The following is a 16,291-nucleotide window of genomic DNA, read 5'->3' as shown; positions in this document are numbered from 1 at the left end:
TCTCAGGAGGGAAGAGAGCAAAGCCAGAATACCTGCCTTGAAGCACCCTTTCTCCAGACAAAAATCTCCCCTGCAGTGTGGTTCCCAGACTGCATGCCCCCCACCACATCCAGGCTCCTTCCCCAGCAGCACCCCTAACTTCTCCCTCTCCAGTCCAGGTCTGCAGTAAGACAGATGCAGTGGCCCAGGGTTTGGACCCAGCCAAGAGACGAAGGGCTTTGGAGCCTGAGGAGGAAGACAGGGCCTGCCCGTCCCTGGATGTCATTCTCTGGATCTTCCTGGCCCTGAATGAGTCCCAGTGTGACTAAAGCTGCTTCACCTTCAGCAGGAGCCCCCACCCCAGGGCTTACCAGGCAACCCAACTATCCAGGAACCCCTCTGGGGTGCCTCAAACGCCACAGTCTGTGATGTTAAAACTGACCTGTTCTGGTCCCATCCCTTCAGGCTGTCCCTGGGAGTCCATGGGGCTCAAGGGACCGGTGAAGCAATCAAATACACATTCACGATGAAGTCCTCGACCAGGCGCGCGCGGCGTCTTCACGGGCCTCCAACGCCCTGCCCTTGAGGAGCCTTGAGAAAGTGGGGAGAGGGGCTGGGGTCCTCACAGCAGTGCCATTTGAACACTACCTGAGTATCACTGGACACCTGTGATACGCCAGATGCGATCCTTTGTGCTTTACGTGGATTACAGATTTACCGCTCGTGAGAACTCTGCAGAGTAGATACTGTCCTACCCCCATTTTACGGATGAGGATGCTGAGATGCAGGGAGGTTCCCTAACGTGCTTACGATCATCAGGTTAGGGGTGGGGAGGTTGCATGCAAGCCCCAGGGGTCTTCCTTCTGAGCCCAGGCTCCTAAGGCCCATCCTGTGCTCTTCCGAAAGGCAGAGAAGGAGCAGCTGGGCAAGGAAGGGTATGACAGGTGAGGAAGAAAGCCTGTCGGCTCCTCAGTGCTCGGAGCACAGGGCTGCCATGGCTGGGGTCCTCAGCAAAGGCCCCTGCTGGAGGACACTCTCCAGGGCACACCTTGAGCAGACCCGCCTGCCACCGGCTCCATGTTCAGGGCCCAGCACAGCCTCTGCTCTTGGAAGGCTGCACATGGCTCTGCCCCTGGCCCCTTCCAGGATGTGCAGTTTGCTCAGAGGTGAAGAGCAAGGGGATTCTCAGGAAGAGGAGTGTGAGCTAAGGCCTGGTGGTGAAGGTGCCCGGTGGGCATTCCGGAAGGAAGGGAACGCCTGACCTGGTGCTGAGGGGGAGGGGTGCCGAGGACCCACAGGCCAGGGTCAAACTGAACTGGTCTGGCTGAGGCCAAGGGAGATGCTGGCAGTCGTGCCACCAAGTCAGCCGAGAGGTGACCTCTGCTTGGCCTCACTCTGGCCCATAGACCTGACAGTCGGGGGAGAGTTGGGCTAGAAGGGCTTTCACAGATCGGGGGCCCAACACAGTTTGTGCTGGGGGGAAACAGGGGGTCTGGGGAGGAAAGGGCAGCTCACTGGCCTCCCCACCGCTCCCTGCTGGTGTGTGGCCCTCCCAGGGGCACAGCAGGCAGGAAATACTGTCTGAGGTTTCAACCATCCAGGAGAAACCCTGAAAAGATAGATCCTCAAGGGAGGCATAAACTGAGGCCTAGAAAGGACAGAGGCGGCCTTCCTGGCCCCTGACTGCCAGCTTTGGCCCCTCACAGGCCAGCCTCCTTCCCAGTCCACACGTTTGCCCAGCAGTGCCCAAGCCAGGAATGACTGCCCTTCCTATCTCTCCAGATCTCCCTTAGGTTGGCTGGACCTTTATCTGTGGTTGGACTCAGCTCCAGGCTCTACTTCCTCCAAGAATTCTCCCAAGATCACCCCCACCTGCTGGCCTCTCACTCTCTTGCGTGGCTCTCAGCCCGAGTCCGCTCCGTGAAATGAATGGGATTGCGTAAAATCGAGATTTCTTCCTCTGTCCTTCCACAGGCCTGTGTTCCTTGCCTTCCACGTCCTGAGCTCCCCAAGGTGATGAGCCCATGACAGGCGGCTCTGCAGCCCTCCCCCTTCCGTCTCCCACAGAGCAATCCTGCAGGAGAGGAGAAGGCCTCCAAGTCCTGGTGTCCAGGGGAAGCCATACCAGGGCCCCATCACACCATCCTGCCTGCGCTTGTCACCCGCATGGGAGGGAGATGACTCCTGCACCTGGAGTGGGTTGACCAAGCTTTAGGCATGAGATTAGTTGTGCCATAATTGCCACCAGGTCATTCACCCGAAGACCAGCCCCCCCCCCAACCCACCGCACTCCAAGGATCCTCTCAGCATCAGACAAGCACATGAGGTATGAGGCCAGAGTCTTTAACACACCCCTACACCCCAGGGCTCATCTGGCTTCTCTTGCATGCCTCCAGTGACAGGCTGCTTACTACCTGTAGCATCATTCCTTATCCAGCCTGGGTTAGTCAGAATCAGTGTCTCTTTAAGTCAACAGTGTCTGGTGCCAGAGGTTCTGACACCTGGCCCGAAGCTGGGTGAGGGAAACAAAGGCTGGACAACTCATGGTCAGCCACCTAGCTTGGACCAGCCTTTGCTCTCCACCCTGGCTGCCGATTCTGTTGTCTGGGGCTGCATCGCATCTCCTGCTTCCCTCCCTCCCTCCCTCCCTCCGTGGCATCTTTTCCTCCTCCTCCTCCCCCTCTTCTCCCCTCCACTTCCTTGTATCTAAGGATTGCATGAGTCACTTCACTTTGAGCTGCCAGATGTCGAATGCAGTTGGGCTCAGAGGAGAAGCCAGTTTTTTCCCTTTACTCAAAGAGAGTTCAGGCCTAAAGGAAGCCCCCAACACTGTTATCCTGTTGTTTTTTTTTTTTAATTTTTTTTAACCAGGGTGGGGATGGCTATGTCAGCAAGCACTACATCTCTGGGTTCTGGCTACTGTCGCCTCTGTTTCCAGCTTAGGAAGCCACTTGTCCTCCCACTGGCCCCAAGCAGGCTCCAGGCCAGCTCTGGGCCATCCAAGGCATGCTCAGAGCCGGCCCTGTCCCCTAGTCCCTCGGCATTGCGAGTCTGAGAAGAGCCAGGGCCCAGGGCCCATGCCCGCTCTACCCAGGGAGTTTCCAGCGAGAGCCTCCTATGCACCAGCTCCATGGTGGTGCTGAGGGGGAGACAGGAAAAAATAAAGAAAGCCCTCCTCGCCTTCAAGGAATTGGCAGTCTGTTCAGAGAGACAAAATTCGAACAAACAGTGGTTCATGTTTTTCAGCCTGATCGTGCTTCTCATTTCCACAGGCTCTCATTTCATTCTCGCAGCTCTTCAACACACTGTCATTATACTCACTTGACAGACAGGAAAACTGGGGCTGAGGAGGTTAAGTGATGTGTGCAAGGTCACCAGGGTGGCGATGGTGGCACTAAGCCCCACCCCACGTCCTTTGGGCCCCAAGCCTCACCATCTGTGGTCAGGGTGGACAGGAGGCAGGGGTGGCTGCCGGGAAGAGGGCCCCCTGTCCTCGCTCCCCCAGCTGAGGCTGGGCTCTGCTCCTCTGCCCAGAGGACCTGTCTGTCTCGAGCAATTCTAGAGGGGCTAGGTGGCCAGAGAGCCTGTGTGCTGGGGAGGGTGGAGGTGGGAATGGAGGAGGCTTCCAAGGTGTGACTTCTCTTTTTAAAAAGTTTCTTCTATTTTTTATTTTTTGGGCCATGCCCACGGCATGTGGAAGTTCCCAGGCTGGGGCTCAAACCCAAGCCATAGCAGTGACAACATCAAATCCTTAACCGCGAGGACACCAGGGAACTCCTTCAGTTTGAGTTCCCTTGAAAGCAAAACTTGAGACCAGAACTTGGGGGCCTGGGATATATGTGGGAGGGAGGCTCAGGAAGCAGGAGGGAGGGAATGCAGAGAGAGGGAGGGAAAGCACGCAAAGTCGATACAAAGGAGCATTAGGAGTTCCTGCCGTGGCTCAGCAGGTTCGATCCCTGGCCTCGCTCGTGGGTTAAGGATCCAGCGTTGCTGTGAGCTGTGGTGTAGGTCGCAAACATGGCTCAGATCTGGCATTGCTGTGGCTGTGGCATAGGCTGGTGGCTGTGGCTCTGAATTGACCCCTAGCCTGGGGTCAATAAATAAATAAAGGAGCATGAGCTGAGAAGCTAGGGCACAGGTGGGGCTCTACTCCCTGGGACCTCTTGAACTGTTTGCCAAAAGGCTGGAAGGCTGGAAGAGTTATCCACTGGTTCCCAACCCCTATTGGCCCAGGGCTTGCCCCAGAGGGCTGTTCACTTCTCTGCTCTTCTGGATGGAACTTGATCATGAGCCCAATCAGCTCTTGTGGCATCAGAAAGAAAGGGGAGAGAAGGGCCGCAGGTGTTTGAGGTGGGCGCTGTGCTGGCATAGAACTGTCCTTTCCTAAATGCAGCTGAACCAGAACTGGCTTCTGCTACAGGGGGATTAGGTGCATTTGGTTCGAAGCCACCAAATTCTGGGCATCTCTGCTGCCACAGAAGGCCCTGCCTCAGTGATCTAGAGGGCAAGCTTTATGGAGCAGTTCCTGGCAGGTGCCTAGCTGGGTGCCCTGGCGTGTGGTAGAGAGAGAAGAAAAGACTTAGGAGGGGAGGAAGGACAAAACACTTACATACTCTGAATTCATTTTGCTCACGGTCAGCCTCAGCATTCTCATTTCTCTGTTGGCTGTCTTCTCAAGAATGAGGAGCAGGTCTGATCTGTCTGTCCTCAGCTCCCAGCACAGGCTCTGGCCCAGAAGAGCTGCCCAGGGAACCTGCACTGAAAGAATTAGTGTAGTGATGACCCAGACTAGGCGCTTGGCTGCCAAAGGTTGACTCTGGGCCCCTGGGGCTCAGCTCAGACTGCACTGGGCCTCCAGGGGAGCAAGACACAGAAGGAGAGCCACCCCTTCCTAACTTCCTCAGGTCTCTGGCTCATCAAAGCCCAGGTCCTCTCCTCCTGCCCCACCGATTCTCTTCCCCTTGGTTACTTATCTCTGGAATGAAGTGGTTTCAGGCTGCCAGGTGTTTGGGGGAAAATACCCTGTGAAAGAAAGACACATTCCCTCCATAAACTCGGACTGTGTTTTTGATTGTCTCCCATAAAGGAAGAGATGTATCTTCCAGTTTATGTTTACGATGGTGTAGCTGGAAAAAAAAAATCAATTCTCTCCATCTCTGTTTTTTTTTTTTTTTTTTTCAGCCAAACTTCCCCCAGCAGCCTTTCTGCCAGGCCAAGAGGCTGCTGCCTGGAGCTCAGGGCTAAAGGAGCCAGCCTTGGGCTGGCCATGGGCCTGCTGTCGACGGGCACAGGAAGGGATTCTCATTGCTGCCTGCCTCCGAAGGCAAGTTGGCTCTGGAAGGCAGGGGTTGGCTAGAGAACAGGGCAGCTTGTTTAAGGCTGGCCGGCCAGAAAACAGAGGCTGCCCCCTCCTGCACCAGCCCCCTTCCCCAGGCTCAATGCAGCCTCTGATCGCGGGCAGTGGGGACTTCTCCCTTCCAGCCCCAAGGGCTTCCACCGCCCATGAGAAGCCCTTCTGATTGCACAGAATAAACAGAACATCTCCATCTGTGAGCTTCCTTGCTGGAGCCTCATCCAGGTTGCTTTCTGTCTGCTGCGGCGTCATTTGGAGTCACAGTGGCCTGGTAATTTAGAGCAGAGCTCCGCCATCAGTTGGTTCAAATCCTGCTCCTCCCTTCCTCACGGTCTGACCTTGGGCAAGTTACACTTTCAGAGTCTCAGTTTCGTCCAATGAGGGCTATTTTAAGGGTGAAATTAGACCACCTGATTGAAAACCCTGACTCTGCCCCCCTTTATTTCTCTCCATTGACCCCACCACCATCCCATACTTCATGTTGTTCAATGCTTGACAGGACTCACCCGCACGTAAGCACCAGGGGGGCAGGGGTGCCTGTTTCTTTCTCTTTTTAAAAATTTATTTTTTTAAATTAAAGTTTAGTTGATTTACAACAAGCAGTTCCTGTTTCTTCACTGCCATGTGTCTGGTCCAGAAAAGAGGGTCCGTGGAGCTGGGCGGGGGGACGGGCCTGAGAGCAGGAGGAGCACGTGGCCCTGAGTCTGTGCACAGTCAAGGTTGGCTCTGTCCGCTGGCATTTCTGGAGTCTCTGGTGAGACAATCTGGGCAGGGAAGTGCCATCCAATGCTGGCCATGAAGGTTGTCCATGAGTCTGTCATCAACACTAGTCTGAGAGCCCTGTGGGGACAAGGACTGTGTCTTGCCATCCCAGGGTCTCCAATGTCCTTGCTCATACTGGATGCTTCTAGGGTCTGAACGGCCAGAATCTTACTGCAAGAGGCCAGAGAACTGATGGCTTTGGGCTCTGATGGGGGAAGTTTTAGACCAAACCGACCTTCCAGGTGCTGAGCTGTGGGCGGCTCAGTCTCTCGTGGAGATCAGCCCGGGTGAGCCAGGCCCAAGCTGCCCATACACACACCATAACAGCTCATCCCACAGCCTCGCCCTCTGGCTCTGCTTTGCCAAACAGTGCTCTGACTATGAGAGGGAACAAGGAGACCCCTCTGTTCCTTCCATGTCTGGTAGACGTGGCTTAATTTCCAGAAAGTGACCTTGGGCCAGACCCAACCTCCTTGGGCCTCACTTTTGAGATCTATAGAATGGGCATGGGTGGAGACTGGGAACTGGGGGGTCTGGGGTGAGACACGCCCTCCCCGGAGGCCCCTGGGTTATCAGCCATCACCCCTCACATACCTCGATCTTTCCTCCAACCCTTTCTCACCCTCTATTTTGTCCATTCCCCATAGCATATCTGTGAGAAAGTCACGAGGCGTTATGATGCTCCTTTGGAAGATGAAGAAACTGAGTCCAGGGGCAAAAACCACGGCTGCAGAGTCCTCAGAGCCTGCAACCAGAGAGACCAGGTCTCCTGCCTACAAGGCCAGCCTGGCACCAGCTCCAAGGGTCTCAGCAGCAGGCCTGGGGTCTGCCCCCTGCCTCCTGCCTCCCTCCTGCCCCCCTCCTGCCCCGCTGAGAGGCTGCCCGCTCCTCTCCCCCTGCCTTGAATTGCTTGGAAACAGAGCTGACGGCAGTGGGAACAGCTCAGCCTCTGCTGGTCTCATGACTGGAGGCTTTTGTTTGTTCACAGAGTCATATTTTTACACTCCGGCTTCTGCTAATTTATGCTGCAGACGGAGCTCTCCCTCGCTGAAGATGGAGTTTGGGGGAGAAGGGAGTCAGTTCCTGGGTTTATTTAGTCATCTTGGAGCCTATCAGAAGCCAAGCAGGGAATAAATTAACAATAAAAAAAAGTAATAATAGCCCAGCTCAGTGTTTATTTCCTGGCGGTTCCCTCCTTCAATGGGCCAGCCCTGCTCCCCTAGCGCATCCTCAGTGCGGCCACTGAGGGAAGCTTTGCTGGGAAAATTAAACGGCTTCTCATTTAAGATGGAGCAATCGGACTGTGCTGGTTGCTGCTCAGAACCTTCAGGGCCTCATCCCAGCTTAGCTCCAAGGGGAGAGCTCCCCAACACACACACACACACACACACACACACACACACACACACACACACACAGCCTACTATAGCTCTCTGTATGACTTGAAGTTCAGGCACAGAGTTGCAACATCCTGTAGGAGATGGGTCTCAACTGGGAGCAATCAGGGAGGGCTTCCTAGAAGAAAGGACCTGTGGATCTGAGAATGGGAGCGAGGAACCTGAGTCTGATTGATTATGGGCCAAAGGCAGGGATGGATACAGCACAGCTTTGAAGGAGAGAAGTGGGGAAGGCCAGTAAGCGGGCCGAGGACCTACTTTGGAAGCCTGTGTTATTGCAAACGTTTCTTGAGATGGACTCTGTTCCTGCAAGTGAGGTTTGGGCCAAAACCATTTTGCACCCATTATGGATAAACCAAGGGCTGGAGCTGAGAGAGGGTGAGAGGAGATTCCCCAACTCCCAAATGCCCCAGTAACATAAGAGAATCCTCTCTTAATTAGTAACTGAGCCCAAAAGGGCCCACATACAGCCTATTAAAATGAAGCTCAAGAAGCAAGATCCCCGGTGGCTCAGCAGATTAAGGATATAGCATTGTTACTGCTGTGGTGTGGGTTTGAACCCTGGCCCAGGAACTTTTGCATGCTGTGGGCACAGCCAAAAAAAAAAAAAAAAAGACGAAACTCAGGAATACAGGGTCATAGAACATGGAGGACGGGTAAACCGGTCCTGTACTCAGTGCTGGCACATGGCAGATCTTAACACATGTTAGTTACAGGCTCTCCCTTTACCTCTTGGGGCATATGTGACTGCCTTGTCACCCTCCATGCCCACCAGGGCCATTCTTTCTGGGTACCTGAATCCAGAAATGTGTGGATTTCATCCACCCATCTTCCCAGCCACCAGTCTCCCGTGCATCATCTACCCCTTCACTCATTCTACCCACCCAGCTACCCGTCAAACACCATCCATTTCCCCAGCCAGATACCTACACAAGGGGGAGGCAGATAGCGGAGCACAGCAAAGACTCCTCACTAGCAATCAGTGGCAGCCTGGAGGCTTCTCAGGGTGGCATTACCAAGGGCCTGGCTGCCAGCCTTGGAGCCATGGGACTCTGCTTTGGTGAGCAGAGTGCTAAGGAGATTCATCTCTCTCTGACAGACTTATATTTACCCAGCTCACGGGGACTGATATTTATATATACACCCGGATGCCAATTTATTAATTTATAATAAGAAATGCTACTCAAGTGGAGCGGATGTTTGCCTTGGCAGAAGAGAGTCTCTCCCAGTAGGCAAGTAACAGGAGAAGTAAAATTATCATAAATACTGCTGGGGAGTTCCCATTGTGGCCCAACGGGTTAAGGACCCAACATTGTCTCTGTGAGGACGCAGGTTTGATCCCTGGCCTTGCTCAGTGGGTTAAGAATCCAGCATTCTACAAGCCACAGGATAGGTCACAGATGCAGCTCGGATCCGGTGTTGCCTGTGGCTGTGGCATAGGCTGGCAGCTGGAGCTCTGATTCGACTTCTAGCCTGAGAACTTCCATATGCCTCAGGTGCAGCCCTAAAAAGACAAAAAAAAAAAGCTGGGTTGGTAACTTATAACGAGAAATGGAACTTCAGAGGGGTCTGGGCACTCATTAAACTCCCAGGTCCAAATCTTCTCTCTCTGAAAGCAAGTTACAAAAGAAGATGATCAGAAGTCCCCTTGGGGAACCTGAATTAGAGGCAGTGGGGTGGCTGTGGGATTTGCTGAAGGCCTGATGCTGCTGCCCTACCCTGGCCCCAATCTGTCTTAAGCACCCTCTACCCCAGGGCTCAGCAAACTACTGCCCGTAGCCCAAGTACTGCTTGTCTATGTGGCCAGCGAGCTAAGAACGAATCTGACATTTCTACATGATTGAAAATCAAAAGATGAATTATATTTCGTGACACGTGAAAATTATATAATATTCAAATTCCAGCACCTCCAATACAAAGTTTTAATGAAACACAGCCTGTGTATTCATGACCTATGCTCTACGGCAGCTTCCGAGTTACAACCACAGAGTTGAGTAGTTGCAGCAGAGACTGTGTAGTCGGCAAAGCCTGCTGATTCTTTACAGAAGTTTGTGACCTGGGCTCTAGGCCAATCCTTCACCTTTCTGTGGCCACCCTCCAGGCCTGTTGACCTGAGATGGTTCAGAGAGCCCTTGGATCATGGAAGCTGTCCAAGTGACCAGTCAGGAACTTTTAGGTCATCTCCTGGTTCCCACGTACACAATGGCATGTCAGAACCACCTTGCAAGGCTATCGGCCCAGACCTCATGGGCTCATCAGCGCCTCCATGCACAGACAATGAGGAACACTTGTCATCCTTCCATTCGCCAACTTTCTACTCACCTGCTCACCCCCAGCCTCCCACTCTTCATGCCTTCATTTACCTGGCCAGCGTCATTGGTCCACCCATGGTGGGACCTGCCCTTCCATGCCTTGGGCCTCTGCCCATCCATCCACTTAGCCTCTGGCCTAATCAGGTGGGGTGTAAGGTGCACATGTGAGCGTGCGTGCGTGCGTGCGTGTGTGTGTGTGTATGTGTATAATGGTAATGGTAATGGCTTTACAACTCAACAAACCCCCAGCTATGTTTGAGATTTTAACCAGAGGTTAAAGCTAGTGATAACGTCATGGTCCCTGCAGACGGGGGCTCAGAGACCCTGAGCTGGGACTGTCTCCGGTGAGAATTTTCTCTTATTGAGAACAGACAGCACAACTTCGACCCCGTGGTCTTCCCTCTGCTTCAAGGCTGTGAAGTATGGTCTGGAGTTCGCACAAGGCAGCGGTGTGGGAGAGAGAGGGCAAAAAAGGAAAGAGGCAGAGAGGGAGGGGAGAGCGAGCAGAGACAGAACCAGAAGGATGAGGAGGAGGAGGAGGAGGAGGGCGGGCGGGGAGGAGAGGATGCACGCCCTGGGGGAAGCTTCAGAGGCAGTGGCTTGGGGCCCATTGATTCATTCTTCAGGGCTCCTTTGTCCTGTGTCTGGTTGGTGTGGGCGAGCTTGTCTGGGAGCGCCCAGGGGCGGTGTGGGCACAGCTGGGCACTCAGGCAGCCAGTGCCCTGGGCACTGCCGCCCACATCCTGCCTGCCCAGCTGGGGACTTGGGTTCCTGCCTCTCCCAGAGGGGCTGGGGAGGATCTGTGCAGGATTCAGCCTGAGTTTTAGGGTCACTCAGGATGACAGGTCCCTCAGAGATGGGGGGAAGGGGGAGCTGCCTGCAGTCGGCCAGGCCTGTCCCGCAGAAGCCAGCTCCGATCTGACACCACTGGCTCACCAGACCCGGGGCTGGGTAGTGCAGACCACACAGAGTGGGAGCTGAGTGCCAGTGTCTGAGACCCCAGCTTTGGGCTCTGTTCTCTGCCCCAAAGTGCTGGGAAGAAACACGTGGTCTCACTCCCAGACATCCAGAGGCCATGGGCAGAAGGCTGCAGTTGAACAAATACAGCAGAAGGGATAATCTGTATAACAAAATGTCAACTCAAAGGTACAATTATTGCCTTTCCTGCTACTGGCCCAGATCTCTAAAGCTGGAGGCATCTGCCTTTGCATTTTATGGTTAAAGAAGCCAAGGCCCCAGGTGACAAAGAGCTAAGTGGCGTGTCCAGTGTGGACCTCAGGCCTCTAGACCTTGAGTCCAGAACTTCGGTCTGGAGGGAGTCAGCATCATATACTGGTGATGACCTTGGGCTCTGATGTCAAGGCCCACCTCCTCCCCCAGACAGTGGGAGACTCAACGTCCTTTACACGATGGGATGCTGGATGAGAACGGAGCTCACAGGCTGTTTTGAGGAATAAAAGAGGCACTCTTTGCAAAGGGGCCCTTAGTAGGTGGCCAATGAGTGCTCAGTTTTAAAGAGTACCTACATGTGCCAGGGTTAGAGAACTGAAAAAAAAAAAAAATCCTCAAGGAAACTCCAGTTTGGTGGGGAAGACATGCAGACGTGCCATTTGGAGGAACCAGCCCCCCCCCACAGTGCAGGGTGTGGATGCTGTGGGTGAGGAGGGCAGGGCACCAGCCGGCTTCCCAGAGGGGGCAGGCCACGGATCCCTGAAGGCAGAGCTATTTATCAGGTGGGCAAGGAGAAGGGTGAACATTCCATGCAGAGGGCACAGCACGGGCAAAGGCAGAGATGTGTGAGGCCCTCCGGGGAGTGAGGCTGTTCACAGAGAGGCCGCCCTGCCAACTAAGCATCCCCTGTGGGTCTCCCATGGCCCCAGGCTCCTCATCACCCTCCCTCCGGCGTGAGCTCTGGGAAAGCGAACCAGCTTCATATTTGCTGAAGCCAAACATCGTGTTGCTTCAGCCAATTTTCTGATGGGAAAAGGAATTCTGTAACGAGGCCCCAAGTTAAAGAGACTTGGTGTTTGGAATTATCCAGCCGCACTCTTTGTCAGGAGGGATAGACATGGATATAAGGATAAAGGGGATTCGCCCAGATATGGGTGCCAGGAGCCTCCTCCACTGTCTCCCCCTCCAGGAAGCCTCCCCAGCTTTTACCCTCACAGGCACACACATACTGTCACAGGCTATTCACATTTGCCTCTGAGCACTCCTCTCCGGGCCCAGTCACACACACCCAACTCATAGCGCATGAGACTCGAAGACTATTGCCACGAGCCATTGTTGCTACACACACACACACACACACACGCACACACACACGCACACGCACAAACAAACGTGCCGGGCTGTTCAGGGTGTTTCTCTAAGCCATTGCTGCTTCTCATAACCTCCCAGATGCTGGGGAACAGAAAGACTGGGGAGTCCTGGACCCAAGACTGACCTCAGCCTGCTAGTTGCCATTGTCTGCACCCCCCAGGGTGGGAGGGCATGCAAATGTCCCTCCCCACCTCAGGCCATTTGCTGAGCTGGGAAGCACTGGTAGGCACCCATTCTGGTCCTGACTCACTCAGAGTCAGGTGGGGAGCCCTGGTCCCCTCTGAGGCCAGAGCCCAGGGGAGGCCCTGTGGGAGGCAGTAGAATCCAGTGCAACTGGTTCAGAAGGGCCCAAAGACTAAATAATGTTGCTGTCAGGCTCCTTGGAGACGTAATTGGGTCCGATGGTCCTTGACTGATCTGCATTTGTCTTCCTTAAACCTCTGTCGTGCTGCCCTCTGCCTGCCCAGCCCTGGGCACCCCAGCTCTGAGACAGACTCGGGAGCGGGAGGGGGGACAAAGGCGGGGGCAAGGGCGGAGACCCAGTTCCAGAGCCAGGGCAAGACCTTGCATCAGATACAGGGACCTAGACTGCTCCAGTTTCCAGCATTCAGTTTGGAAAGTCTGGACTCTGCCTCTGTGCATCTTGCTGCCTCTCCATCTCTCCCAGTCTCAGAGATCTCTGCTGGTGGTGCAGGTGTCCCTGCTCTGGGGCCAGAACAGAGTGGCGTACTCAGAACCTGTCACCTCCCAGAGCAGGCGGTGCCCAGGCTGCTAAGATGTGCCGGCTATTTTTATGGGTGAAGGTGTGATGTCACAGGTACAGGGGCTTCCTGCTTCCCCCCCTCCACCGGTGGGGCAGGTGGCAGCCGTGCTTGCTTAGCTCCAGTGGCCTCCATCTGTGCTGCTCTCCGGGGTCACTAATAGCTTCTTCTCCCTTTTGCTGGCCTGTCCTGCAGGGGAGGGGGGTCCAAGCATTTCCTGACACCCTCAAGTACCTAGATCAGCTAGGGTGCCCTGGGGATAGAGTGCACCGCAAGAAGGGCGCCTGGACCAGCTGGGAAGGTGAGTCTTTCCCACAGACGCCCAGCCCTGAGAGCCACAGGGAGAGGAGTGTCCATAGCCGTTCAGTGGCCTGGGGAGCCTTAGGATGGGGAGGATTTGGAGAAGAGGAGGGGCACCCTAGGTGGTGGGTGGTGCAAACCTAGGTGCCAGGATGATAGCTAACACCTCCCGACAGCTTATAGGTGCTGGGCTTTGCTCCAAGGGCTTTTACATGGCTGCGTTTACTTAGCGCTCACAACAACTAAGACACAGAGAAGTTAAGTAACTTGCTCAAGGTCACATAGCTAGCAAATGGCAAGGCTGGGATTTGAAGTCAGACAGTCTAGTTCCAGAGACCACACTCGTAACTGCTCTGCTCTGCAGTGTGTGAAGTTCCTTGAGTGGAGGGAGGGTTTGGGCAGAAGGAGTTTGGGCAGGAGGAGCAGAAGCGTGGGGGAGGAGTTGTTAAGGAATTTAGATGCCAAAGAGAGGGTGGAGAGCTGATCTGAGAGGTAACAAGGAAGGAAGAGAAGGGACAGCCTCTGATGTCACCTGTACCCCTTTCTCATCTATGCCCCCCCCCACTCAGAGGAGGCGGGGGTGTTGCAGGTGATCTAAGATGCTTGCTTGGTTTGCCCCATCCATCTATCTGCTTCTCAGGGAGCTGCCAATCACAGAACCCCACCCCCAGAACTCCCACCTTCTATCCATCCTCCCACCCAAAGGGCCAAGTGCATGACCAAAGCCTGGCCACGCTGCATCCTTCCCTGGGATTTGAAAATTTAGAACCCAAGGAAGAGAGCTCCTTCTTTTCTGCAGAGAGCTCTCTGCACAGGGAACCCTGAAAGCAGCCCATGAGCAAGCTTCCAGCGGTAGAGAAGCCTAGCAGGAGAAACAGAAGCCGGCAGCCTCGACCAGCAGAGAGGAGAGGCCAAGAGGGGGAGCCTGCGGTGTAGGAGTCTCACTTCCAGGTGCCGCAAGGCTTCCAGCTCCCCTGTCTTCCTCAACACTTGGTTTTATGATCCAGGAACAACCCCTTTGTGCCTAACTGGCTCCTATTTGGTTTCCATCATGGGTCACGAAAAACGTAGTGCCTCCCAGACTCTAGAGGAGAGGGGACAATTGAAGTCTCCATTGGGAGCCTCTGATGGGCATCTCCAAACCTCCCCCAAGACGGGGGCTCACTGGGCATGCTCTGGTACATGTCTCGCCCAGGCAGTGTGGGGTCAGGGAGGAACTGTCTCAGCCTGGCAGGGAGACAGACCAGTGGGCAGTGGGCACCTAACACAGCAGAATGGAGACTGGGCTGAGTGAATGCACCATCACAACCATGGGCACTGGGGGCAAGCCTCCATGCCCTGAGCCAAGCTGTCTCCACCCAAGCTTTGAAGGAAGGCAGGCAAAACTAGACCTGAGGTCCAGAGTCCCCCTGGCCTGGTCTGCTGGCCAGGAGCCTATACCTGTCCCAGTCCCAGGAAAAGGCCTGGTCCATCTCTGCGTGGATGCACCAGCCGAGGCCGGGCACAGCAAACACTGTTTCCTGGTCTTCCGCTGGTGCTGGGCCTGCCTCCAGACTATTTAGGGAGGTTCTTGAAAAACAGCAACAGCACAACCAAGCCTCAGTGCAAAATCATGGAAACCACCATTCCTTTCCCTGGTGCCAATCCTTTTGCCCTGGGTCCTGACGTGTTGCCCTCTGGGCCCTGTAGCCCAGGTGGCTATGATGCATTGGCAGCTGCCCGCTCCAAGCCAAGGGACCAGTTATCCATGTGTGCCCTCACCTTCTGCTGTGGGCCTTGTACTCTCTGTTCTGACCCAGGTTGCTGGGCTGGTTTCCTTGGGTTTGTGGCTCCCGCTCCCCATGACAATGGTCTCTCTGAGATGGATGCTGGAGAATTAAGACCCAGGCTCAGGTCTGAGAGGCTCTGTCTCCTGGGTCAGCTGCTGCACGGAGCCCTCTCTTCCCCCTTTAAGCTGAAAACTTTTCTCCCCCTTAAAAATAGTTAGGAAAAAAAAAAAAAAAAAAAAAGGTGTTTTCAAAATCCTAGAGCATGTGAGTCTGGTGATTGTTCATGGGGATTTGGATCTGCCACTTTCTGTGCCGAGGATCCAGCAGCCTGATGTAAGGGAGGGGAGAGAGAGGCAGGCCCAGGGAGGGGGGCCCTGGGTAGACTGGGCGGTGGCAGACCCCCGAGAGAGGAAGCTGTGTGACGCCCGGCCACGCTGCAGCTCATGCTGGGGATGGAGCTAGATCTGCGATGCCATGAGAACGAATTGTGGCAACACACTCCACTTGGCTTGAGGACCTCAAGTGTAACCCAAAGGGCAACTAACAAATTATGGATAGCTCTCTCTGGCTAGCCAGGCTTGGCTCTAGCCGGTGTGTGTGTGTGTGTGTGTGTGTGTACATGCACGTGTGCACGGAGTGTATACACGCTAGGGCTTGGCTACATCCGCCCACATCTCCTATTCCTGGCAGGGGCGGGGCTTCGGCAAAGCTGAGAAGTTTGAGGATTCTGAGGCTGGCACTCACCCCCTCGCTGGCCCTGGCTCTGGTTCTCGTCCCCTTGGTCCTTCCCTTCTCAGTTTCCCCACAAGATGCCTCTCTTGATGGACAGGTGTCCAGTTTTGATCTCCGTCCCAGGGTGTATAAAGGCAGTCTTTTCCCAAAGGCCTTATAAATCACACTTGATACTTCTCACAAGTTCTGGAAGCTGCTCTTGAGTGAGAAAAATATTGGAACATCTGTACCTTTTATCGATCAGATAAGCTTTCAACTCCAGGATGTGCTGTTCCAGGTTTTTCCCAGCCTGGCCCCAATCTCACTTTTCTGATTCATCAGACTTTCCTAGACCTTCCCTTCTCCTCCCCCAGAGAGAGGAATAGAGGTTGGGAGGAGGTAGCCTAGGGCCATGGGAGGGCTGAGAGTTGTTTCTTGGGTTCTAGTCCTGTCTCTATCACTAACTATTTTTGTGACCTTGGGCAATCCATTCCTTTCTCTGGACCTCAGTTTTCTCCTCTGCAAATTGGGTACATTAAATAACATCAGAACCTCCAAGGTGACTTTTCAGGTTTGCAAACAACTTACTTAGTCCACTGTGACTCTGATTTGTTTAAAATCATTA

The 16,291-nt window shown here is 54.4% G+C and overlaps 1 long non-coding RNA gene across 3 annotated transcripts in view; it reads right to left on the bottom strand.

Annotated features, from left to right (window-relative positions):
* LOC110261566 overlaps positions 4,040-16,291 on the bottom strand; it is a 123,828-nt gene continuing 111,576 nt past the window's right edge. For 2 of the 3 annotated variants that reach the window (XR_002345835.1, XR_002345837.1), the window contains one exon: positions 4,040-4,737. This is a non-coding gene — a long non-coding RNA (uncharacterized LOC110261566). The remainder of the gene's footprint in view (positions 4,738-16,291) is intronic. The other variant, XR_002345836.1, reaches the window with a different exon arrangement.

This window comes from Sus scrofa, chromosome 7, assembly GCF_000003025.6.
Source record: "Sus scrofa isolate TJ Tabasco breed Duroc chromosome 7, Sscrofa11.1, whole genome shotgun sequence".
In the NCBI taxonomy this organism is placed as follows: domain Eukaryota; kingdom Metazoa; phylum Chordata; class Mammalia; order Artiodactyla; family Suidae; genus Sus; species Sus scrofa.
Note: the sequence above shows the minus strand (reverse complement) of the source record. Positions and strands in the feature narration are given on the sequence as shown.